Raw genomic sequence first — 11576 nt, forward strand, 5'->3', positions numbered from 1 at the left:
ACGCAACCTATAAAAGCTTAAAGTTTGTAGTCAAAATCTCAAGAAGATATCTTGGGGACATGACTAGGCAAACACTGAATCGAACCTGGATAACTCTCTAAAGCTTATCCTCTTTAATTTATGCTATTCATTTTTACTTCTTTTTTTATTTTCGCTTCTATTTTCTCTATTCACAAGAAATTACTAACACGATTTTAAGTATAATTGAGAAAACCATTAAAGTAATCGCGAACATTAAATACCATAATTCACCCCCCCCACACACACATCTCGTGCTTGAAGTTACTTGTCCAACAAGTGGAATCAAAGTCTAACACCTGTAAAAGAATAATCTTCCTAGGAGGAAAAATGACTTCAAGCTATTCACTAAACAAACCCCCATTCTTTAATTGAGAAAAATATAGTTTGTAGAGATAGAAAATGAATTTTTTCATAGAAGGGATGGATCATGGTATTTGGAATGCTGTGAAGGAAAGTATGTCTATTCCAACACACAAAGTCAATGGTGTTGTAGAAAAAAAACCTGAAAAGGATTGGATCAAAGATGATAAAGAAAATGTGTATTGCAATTTGAAAGCGAAAGTTGTCATCATTATCGCTCTCGGTCTTGATGATTTTTTGCAAGTTTATCACTGTGAGACTGCAAAAGAAATGTGGGAAATCCTCCAAATTACCCACGAAGGAACTACTGAAGTAAAGAGGGCAAGTTTGGGCACATTAACCCATGAGTATAAACTCTTTATAACCTAAAGAGATCATTAATCAACTACAAATGCGATTTACCATATTGTGAGTCATATGAGAACTATGGAAAAACATTTTCAAATGAGGAACTAGTTGTAAAAATTCTTAGATACCTAAACTGTAGTCGACAACCCAAAGTCATTATGATTTAAGAATCTATGGATTTAGCGACTATGGACACACACACTCTTTTTGGAAAATTGCATGAACACGAGATGGAACTAAAATGACATACTTATGACGAAGAAGATGACAAGAAAAAGAAGAAAAGTATCGCACTAAAAGCCACAAGCATTAAAGACATGAAGTCAAAAGATAAATAGTGTTAAAGTAAAAGTAATAAATTCTTGGAATTTATGTTTCATAAATTCAAAGAATAACTAAAGCACAGAAAACAAACTTCAAGGCTCCAAAAGTAAAGTGAATAAAGTTCCTCTTTCATAAAGGAAGAGATTTATTTGCATAATAGCAACAAGACAAAATCATTGAATCTTTGATTTTTGTTAAGATCCCTAATCTTATCATTTAGTTGTTATTGTTAATTAAAGCTTTATTATATAAGTTACTTAGTATTAAGTAAGTTGTGTAACAAAGGTAATAGAGTATGTTAAATTTCTCTACATGCATGGTATATAAAAACCTTAATGTAAAATCCTTTTAATATATTTTTTAAAAAAGATCATGACTATGGAAGAATTTATACATATTACCTTTGGTGAACTAACCCCTAGTAGTTAGAAGTAGAGGTTGTTAATTTTGCAGTTATCACTTAAAAAAAATCCTTGGAAGATGAAAAAATGTGAAAGAAAAATATCAAAGACAAGAAGAAGTTTGAAGTCCAAATGGAGAGATTCAAGTTAAAGAAGTCAACTTAAGACAATCAATATTTGGCTTAAGAATGAATGACCATTAAGGACCATCCCATTCATAATTTTAATGGATATATTTATAAGTAAATTGAATCTCAAAACTCCCTTAGAAAGTTACGTAACCATGTGAATTTGGTTTCACAAATTGAGCCAAAGGAAATTGATGAAGCTATCATCAAAGAACATTATACAAGAAAGGTAAAATCAATTTGAGAGAAACAACTTTTAGGAACTCGTCCCTAAATCTAATTAAGTGATTGGAACCTTAGTGGATCTTTCGCAATAATCTTGATGTGTTTTGAAATGTTTTGAGAAATAAAATAATACTTGTTACAGAAGGTTATAATAAATAAGAAGGCATATATTTCAATGAAACTTATGCCCTTGCAACTCGGTTAGAAGCCATAAGGATGATTCTATCCTTCTCATGCATTATATATTTTATTCCAAATAGATGTAAAAAGTGTGTTTTTGAATGACTAAATTTTGAAGGAATTGTGTGTTGATCATCCTTCCATTTTTAGAACTTAGTTATGTTTTCAAAATGAAAAAGGCTCTCTACGGTCTAAAATAAGCTCCTCTAGATTGATTTGATAGTATGAGCATTTTTCTGCTTGAAGTCAATTTTCAAAGAAGGAAGGATGATACAACTCTTGTTCAAACCAAACATATATTTTTCTTATGCATGATATCTTTATCGATTCGATGCTACTAACGAATCCTCGTGAAAGGATATTTCTTATATGACGCTAATTGATATCGAAAGATGGGAGAATATTTTATACTATATTAATATACAGGAAGAAGTTGTTACCTTATGACGCTTGTCAACCTTGATGGATTTAACCAAGACGTGATTGTGTTTTTCAATGGAATTGTCCAAGGTGATGATGTTGATGGTTTAGAAAGCTTCAAAGACTTTTGAGTTTTATTCGAGAAAGAATCAATGGGAAGAATTTCTCGAAAGCTTACCTACCAGGTGATTTCAAAGTTGGATGCTACCTTTCGTGGGGGATAAATAACATCTTAAATCCTTTTTTAAGCTTTACTTTGCATGACTCATGTCTATCTCTATGAGTAATTGTTTCCTTTTACATGGGATTTATGTGCTTTATTTATCTTTTTTATTATGCCAAAGGGGGAGAAGTATATTCTCAGTAGTAGTAAAGTATAACCTCTACTTAATTAAGGGGGAGTTTAACTACTCCAGTTATATATATATATATATATATATATATATATATATATATATATATATATATATATATATATATATATATATATATATATATATATATATATATATATATATATATATATATATATATATATATACGATTTTCTTTTACCACCTCCCTGGGATGTGTTCTCATCATAAAAAGGGGGAGAATTTGGATCCATGGGCTTATAAGTATAAAATTCATAATCCCATAAGATATCCTCTCTGAAGCTTTGATGACGACAACGTCAATAGTTGCATTTTTGAAGTCGGTGGCAATAGCTTTCGACTCTCTAATGATGGCAACTCAACTAGAAAAACATCTCAAGCCTCATCAAGAAAAGATATCGAGGTTGAAGTGCTTATATGATCCTTACATTTAGAAAATAATATTTAAGCCTTAGATTAATGAAAGAGAGGAGACATGAAAGCTCTCCAAATTGTGTCTGTCTGAGTGGCTAGAGTTTTGTAAAAGTAAGGAAGTAGCTCCTAAGTTCTAAGGCAAATATGCACACTTAAAAATATTTTTCTAAATTTTTTATATCTTAAAAATATTTTCCAGACTGGGCCAAATGATTACGAAACAGTCCACTATCTTTTAAAAGATTTTTTAAACTACCCAATCGATTGGGGGCTTAAGTCAATCAATTGGATTTTTTTTGAACCAGTAAATCAATTGAATCATTAGTCAATCGGCTGGAGAAGGGATACGTATTTAACCAAACAACTATGACAAAATTTTAATAACCTACAATGACTTTGGATCTGTTTTTTCCTTTAAACTATCCTAAACGATTATGTTTAGGGCTTCCAATCGATTGAACAAAATGCTAATCGATTGGCTCATCAACTCCGCCCATGGATCATTTCCTTTTCTGGTTTTTCCTTCTTCTATAAAAAGGAGGGTAACCTCATTTTCATTTTACGATCAAAGCTTTACATGTTATTTGGAATTTATCTCTCTATTTTCTCTTTATCCCTCTCTAGAAATATTTCTTCTCCACTTAAGTTGCCTTGATACTTTTGAGTGAAATTTTACTTATGAGAAAAAAACTTGTAAGTGATCATGCTATTTTTTTAATCCTTGGGAGTGATATACTCTTGGGAAATTGATTTTGGTTCGTGAGATAAACCAGACATAAAATATATTTTTTTGTTTTTTGGAACTTGTCGGGAAAAGTTTTGTTTTGATTATTGAGATAAGCCTAAGAATCTCTAAAACGAGTTGTTAGTTTAGCCTGAGGTAAAAGATATATTTGGCTGGGGATAATCATGTAAAAGTATTAAGATCAAATTGTATTAAGGCTCGTAGTATAACCTTTAAAAACTCAAATTTTATAGTCAAAATCTCAAGAATATCTCTTAGGGACCTGACTAGGTTAACATTCGGTCAAACCAGTATAACTCTTTGGCGCAATCTCTCTAACCCTTATCCTCTTTAATTTTAGCTATTTATTTTTATAATTTTTTTATTTATGATGTTATTTACTCTATTCGAAAGAAATTACTAACATAATTTTAAGTATAATTGAGAAACCACTCAAGTAATCACGAATTTTAAATACCACAATTCACCCCTTTCTTGTGCTTGAAGTAAATTATCCAACAACCTTCTCTGAATTCACATGGATATATTTTCTAAAAACTAAAGCTGAAGTTATCACCATTTTTAAACAATTCAAAACTATGGTGGAAATCTAACATGGTGTCCCCATTAAGGCACTACATTCTGATTGAGGAGGGGAATTCACGCCCTTTACCAAATTTTTAAATGACTCATATGGTTATTTTACCTCGCGCCTATCACCAAAATGGAGTTGTTAAGGGGAAACATAGGCACCTAGTTAATATATAACATGCCACCTTGTTGTTGGACAAGTGACTTAAAGCACAAGAGAATGTGAATTATGGTATTTAAAATTCGTGATTACTTTTATATTTTTCTCGATTAAGATTGTATTAGTAGTTCTTTTAAGAGTATATAGCATATAAAAATTAATAGCATAAATAAAAGTGCACAAGAGAGTTTCTAGGTTTGACCGAAGATTGGCCTAGTACGGTTCCCAAGAGGTCTTGAGATTTTGACTATAACTTTGAACTTTTATAGGTGATGCCCACGAACCTTTATACAATTTGATCTTGATATTTTTATAGGCTTACCCCAACCAAACTAAACTTTACCACAGGCTAAGCTAACAAATCCTCTTAGATATTTTCAGGTTGATCTCAATAACCAAAAACATAACGTTTTCCAGCAAAGGTCAATAAACCAAAACAAAGATTTTAAGACTGGTTTATCACATGAACCAAACTCAACTCTCTAAATAATGTCACACTCTCAAGAATTAAAGAAACAATATGACCATCTTCACTTACAAGCACTAAGGCAATTTTAAGTGAAAGAAATATTTTCTAGAGAGAGAAGGAGAAAGAACATAGATGTATAATTCCAAAAAAATGTAAATCATTGGAAAATCGCATGGAATAAAGACGAGACAATCCTCCTTTACGTAGGAGTTGGAAAATAAGAAAATGAAATAATCCATGGGCTGAACTTATGAGCCAATCGATTGGCATAAAACTCCAATTGATTGTCCAAGCCATTTTTAATCGATTATCATGCCCAAATAATAAATATTGGATATAGAGTTGTTTCAAGTCCTTAATGTGTTGTCCTAATCGATTGTCCCCTCTCCAATCAATTGACTTAATGCTCCAATCAATTGATTGGCTCAGAAAAGTTTTTTCAATCAATTCGAACAAGTTACCAATTGATTGGTTTGTTTAAAAGATGCTTGAACAACTTCTTAATCACTTGACTTGGCTTATAAAATAATTTTAAAGTTAAAAAATTTGAAAAATATATTTTAAGGTGTGTGTGTGTGCGCGCGCGTGTGTGTGTGTGTGTTTATATGTGATTGAATAAGTGACTCTGTGTGTGTGTGTGTGTATGTGTGTGTGTGTGATTGAGTGATTGAGTATGTGTGTGTGTGTATGTGTGTGTGTGTGTTTGTGTGTGTATGTGTGTGTGTGTGTGTGTATGTGTGTGTGTGTGTGTGTGTATGTGTGTGTGTATGTGTGTATGTATGTGCGTGTATGTGTGTGTGTGTGTCGTGTGTGTGTTTCACACTTTATCTGACGCTTCAGGATTCTTTGTTAGATTTCTTCTGATAATATGAGAACTTTAATCTTTAGTCTCCTTTTGTTTATGAAGCATATGATATATCTCTATTTAGATCACCACCATCAAGGTTGGAAGCTAATGCCACTGAGTTTAATCATCCTTGTCGTCATCAAAACTTCAGATGGATCTTCTGCGGGATTTTTAACTTTATATCTACAAGCATATAAATCCATATTCTCCCCCTTTTTGGTGATGACAACACATATCTCAGGAAGGTGGTAAAAGAAATAACAAATATGTGTTTAGAGTGATTAAACTCCCCTTCAATTAAATAGATATTATACTCTACTCCCCTTGAGGGTATACTTCTCCCCCTTTGTCGAAATAAAAAAGGTGGATAAAACTATGTAATGCGAGAAGGAAGATATGCAAACATAAGCGCATAAATCACATGGTGTCAAACATGTAAGATTGTTTAGTCCATGCATGATTCGTTTAATAATCCTAATTCGATTCTTATGAAAAATAAGTTTTCTTTAGGAAGGGGTTTAGCAAAAATACCTATGAGTTGATTAGATAAAGTTACAAATTCAAGTAGACATTCCCCTTTTTCAACATAATCTCTAATAAAGTGGTGCCTAACTCTAATGTGTTTAGCTCAAGAGTGAATAATTGGGTTTTTTGTAAGGTTTATGGTGCTAGTGTTATCGCATCTTGTTGGGATAACTCCAAGATTTATACACTAGTCATTGGTTTATAGTTTCATCCAAATAAGTTGAGCGCAACAACTACCTGCAACAACATATTCTACCTCAGCCGTGGATAACACGAGACTTGCTTGTTTCTTGCTATGCCATAAGACAAGCGAGTTCTAGTGTAACGAATACGTATTACTGGTATTTTTCCTATCCAATATGCACACAGCAAAACCGGAGTCAGAGTATCCAACTAAGCCATTATCCTCTTCTTTGGGGTACCATAAACCCATTTTGTTGCGTGCCAGAGAGGTGTCTCATAATGCGTTTGAATGTGCTAAGTGTGATTCTTTAGGGAATACTTGAAAACATGCACACATACATACAAGAAACATTATATCAAGACGTGATGCAGTTAGATAGAGAAGATAACCTATCATACTTCAATACTTGTTTTCTTCAACTGATTTTCCATCTTTGTCTTTGTCAAGATTGCACGAGGTTGACATTGTGGTTACTATTATCTTTTAATCCTCCATATCAAATATTTTTAATAGTTCTTTACAGTATTTGGCTTGGTTGATGAAGGTTCCATTCTTATTTTGATGGATTTGAAGTCCTATAAAGTATTTGAGCTCCCCCATCATTGACATTTCAAACTCATTCTGGATAATCTCAGAAAATTCCTTGCACAGCAACTCACTAAGGTAAAAATATGTTTGTATAAATATTATTGTCTAGCCAAGGCACAAAAGTCTAGCTAGTATTATAGGGGAAATAAAAAAAGAAGAAAAAAACAAGCTTCGGCACTCTATGTCGACGCACCTGGATCGCTCCTGAATTTCCCTTTTAGAGCAGCCTTGAAGGGGTCTAACTCTTTGACAATAATAGGGATGGCGGGAAAAAATCCCCTTGTATGTTCCACGAATTGATCACGGACCTTTTAGATGCCCAAGAGTGCTTATTTGAGCTATCAAATATGGGCATCTTTCACTCTTTTTTGTCGAAAAAGTGTTCGAAACCGCCCTTGCTTTTGTTGATTTGCAATACTATGTGAAATGATCTTGGTACCTTTAATTTGTGTGTTATTGTGCAAGAATTAGGCATGAAAGAGTAGGAAACTAAGGCACAAGAAAGATGGCAAAGGAACCAAGAAAGAAAGAAAACATAAGCAAGCTCGCTAGGCGAGTAAGGTAGCGATGTACTCGCTAGGCGAGCACGCAGCGAGATGCCAGCGAACACTCCCAGACTTGGACAGAACCAAAAAAGATCAACACTCGCTAGGCGAGCATCCAGCAAGCAAGCAGCGAGCAATTCCAGTAGCAAAACCATCAAAACTCGCTGTGGCGAGGGAAGTAGCTAAGTACTCGCTAGGCGAACATCCAGCGAGCAGGTAGAGAGCAATTCCAGTAGCAAAATCATCAAGACTCACTGAAGCGAATGAGAGAAGCGAAGGCTTCGCCTAGCGAAGGATTGTTCGCCTAGCGAACAGTGCAAACTTGTCTGGGATGATTCCTCTGGACGCAGGCTATTCTGTTGGCTTATTTTGGGGCTCGCTAGGCGAACCATTCTGCTCGCCTAGCGATCATGACAGATCAGATACCAGTACTATAAGTAGCATGGGCTACTTTTTGGAAAGGACACTTAGATATTTTTCATCATCTTTTTACTTGTTTTCTTGCTAGAGGTGATTTTTGTGCCCTAGAAACCCCATTTTCTCATTCTTCATCTTCTCTTGACAATATTTTGCAAAAAGAAGGTGGATTCCCATCCAATCTCGATTCTTCGACTCGGATGTTGATCAACCTTCTTCCGAAACTTGTTGCTCAAGCTACCATGGAAATAAGTGGCTAAGTCTTTCATTTTGTCAAGGTTAGATGTAAATGATCATAAGCTTTGTATGTATATGGGTTGATCTTCATTTGTAAACTCTTTGATGATGAATGTATGGTGAAAACCTTGTTTTATTGATAACTCTTTGTGTTGGTTTATGATTGAAAGGTGTTTTCCAACTCTTGACCTAGGTTTTCATCCATCCTTGTTCTTTAGCTAGAGATAGTATTGAATGAGTTTGTTCACTAAAAAAGTTAAACCTAAAAGTTGTCATTTTGATAGATTGTGTGAGAAATCAACAATGGATCAAAATGGGAAAAACCACAATGTGTGTTAGAAATAAACACATTGGGAGGACTTTGTGAATGTGTTTATCATCTAATGGAGTTTATGAGTTTTGTTTGATCGAACATATGCATGCAAAGTGATCGTCGAACCCTAACTTTGACAATCTTTCTCAAATCGTAAAACCAAAACTTTTACCGCAATTTCTTACTTTTTATGCAAGCTACCGTAACCGAAAACTAAAACCCCCTTGTTACTATAAGTTAAGAACTTAACAACTGTCGAACAACGACAATATCACATAATCCCTGTGGAGACGATAACAAACCCCGATACTCTATCCATGTACCAACAAAATGGCGCCGTTGCCGGGGATTGTGAATTGATATTGCGAGCATCGCAATAGTTGCTGAATTTTTAACTTCCGAATTTTTGACTTGTGCTTGTTAATTTGTTTGGTTTAGTGTGCAACTTTTGTTTTATGCGAGGGCAGGTTCCTGAGGACCAACTTCTTTTTTATCCTGAGATCGAAAGAACGGCAAGGAGACTGAATAGCAGAACGAGATGAAGGAGGTAACAAGCTAGACAACGATAAGAACAAGGAGAAAGTTCTTCTACAACACACCCACCACCTTTCACACCTATCATGGATCTGTAACACCTCAAAATTTGCCCTCCTCTCTTGGGACTATCATTATCATATTGCATATCATTTTAGGTCATTAGGAATTGCATGTTGCATATCATGTGGTTACATGTGCAAGTCATCCTCTCAAGTCTTGTTCAGAAGATGAGGAAGTCAAAGTGCAAGCCTAGGGTTTATTGACTGATCATTGGCCATCTGAGGATTGGGCTGTGAATTAGGGTTTCATGATTCTCAATGGACATTGATCTTCATCTTGATTGCAGTGGTACATCATCATCATCATGGTTGGGTATCATCAGGAGATTGAAGAAGATTCCTTGAGATTAGGGTTTTGACCACTGGTCAACCCTAATCAGTTGCATTGGGCCAATCAGGGCATAATCAGGAGATGGGGTCTATGATGGATATGGGGTTCATTCTTTAGTTGTATGGAGCTTATTGAGGCTAGGGTTTCACCCTTGAGCCATTTCAGTTGAAGATTGGAGCTCAGATTGATCTATGCTTGGCAAGATTCATCTGTCAGTTGAAAAGTCAACTATGGTCAACTGTACATGATCTGATGGATTTGGAGGTGGAAATGAGTTGGATACACTTCATTCATGTTGAAACAAGTGTTATTTGACATCTCAAAGCTTAAGAATGAAGAAAATCAAGTCAGAACAAAAACTGCCAAAAATAGAAAGTGACTTGTAATGGAAGTTTCCAAAAATGGAAAGTTTTTGACCTCAAAGCCACGTGTCCAAGGAAGCTTCAAATGAAAAATTGTTCAACATGAAAGTTGTAGATCTTGTTCTCACCTTTCCAAAAAGTCCAAGAACTTGAAATTCCCATGTATGGTTGGAAAGTTATGGCTCAGTGAATTTCAAAAATGACCCATAATCAGGAGGCCATAACTTCCACATGGATTGTCCAAATTGGAAGTTCTTTATATGCACAAACTCCATTTGACATGTACTTTCATGGTGCATAATTGGATTTTTCCAAAAGTGGTCAATGCAGAAAGTCAATTTTCAACTGGACAGTTAAAAGGGACCAGGGGCAAAATTGTCCAACTTGTGAAATAATTGGAATTTTTGAGTGGGGATTTTTGCAACACCTCATAAATGGCATTTGAAATTTGTTGGAATCATCATTTCATGGCAAAGGCTTGTAATTTGAGATTTGACTTGAAAAATGAAAGTGCAAAAATGGACAAAGTGGCATTACATAGTGAATTTGAAAATTACACATCCAATGCGAGTGGGACAAGTTGCAACAGCTCACACATGTCATTTAGAGAGTGTGTGAGCTGTCAAAGAGGTGGCAATGAGCTGGCTTGTGGAATTCCAATTTTGCCCCTAAGCTTAAAATTAGCATTTTCACTAACATGTTCAATTTGGCTAATTACATGTTTAAGCTTGGATTAAGCACACATATATATTCTTAATCACCCAATAATCATAACAGAAAATCACAATTCCCCAAAACAGATCTGAAATTCTCCAAATTCATCACATTCTCTCAAGAACACAAGAACTTCAATTGACCAAAACTCTCCCAATTCTTGCTCAATTTGCGAAATTCTTTTTGGTCCAATCTCCATTCATCATCCTCTACATCTGTTTCATCAAATTGAAGTGAGAAGGTGTCCCAATCGCAACTGTCATGCTTGAGCTCAACAATGGAGTTTTCACCATTCTTGCATTTGGATCGTGTTTAAGCCAATTTAACTTCTCCAATCATCTCCTTGGATGTTAATCTGCACCTGTTTTCATGATTTGAAGCTTGAAGCTCGCGGATTCCTTGCTGCCTTCGCTTTAAGGTGCGAATTCGAATCTCTTTATTTCTTGAATTGAGATATGGTTTGTGTAGTTCATTCATTGCTGAGCGTGCTGCAATTCGTAGTTTTCGATTTGGTTGATTGTAGAATGAGATATCATGATTTTTAGTTTTGAATGTGAAACTTTATTCGATCGATCCGTAAGCTGTGTTAAGAATTAGATGAAATTGATTACGTATTTGAGATCCTCACATTCAAACCTTTCCAACGGTTATTAGTTTGTTAATTTTGGTGATGAAATGAGCAAAGTCGAAGCTGCCGTTGATGAACGTGTTAATAGCGCGCGAGAGAGACGATGCATTTCTGGGAAAATAGGCCATTGGATCCGTGTTTCGTTTTGAA

Source organism: Lathyrus oleraceus, chromosome 5 (genome assembly GCF_024323335.1).
Source record: "Lathyrus oleraceus cultivar Zhongwan6 chromosome 5, CAAS_Psat_ZW6_1.0, whole genome shotgun sequence".
Taxonomy (NCBI): Eukaryota; Viridiplantae; Streptophyta; class Magnoliopsida; order Fabales; family Fabaceae; genus Lathyrus; species Lathyrus oleraceus.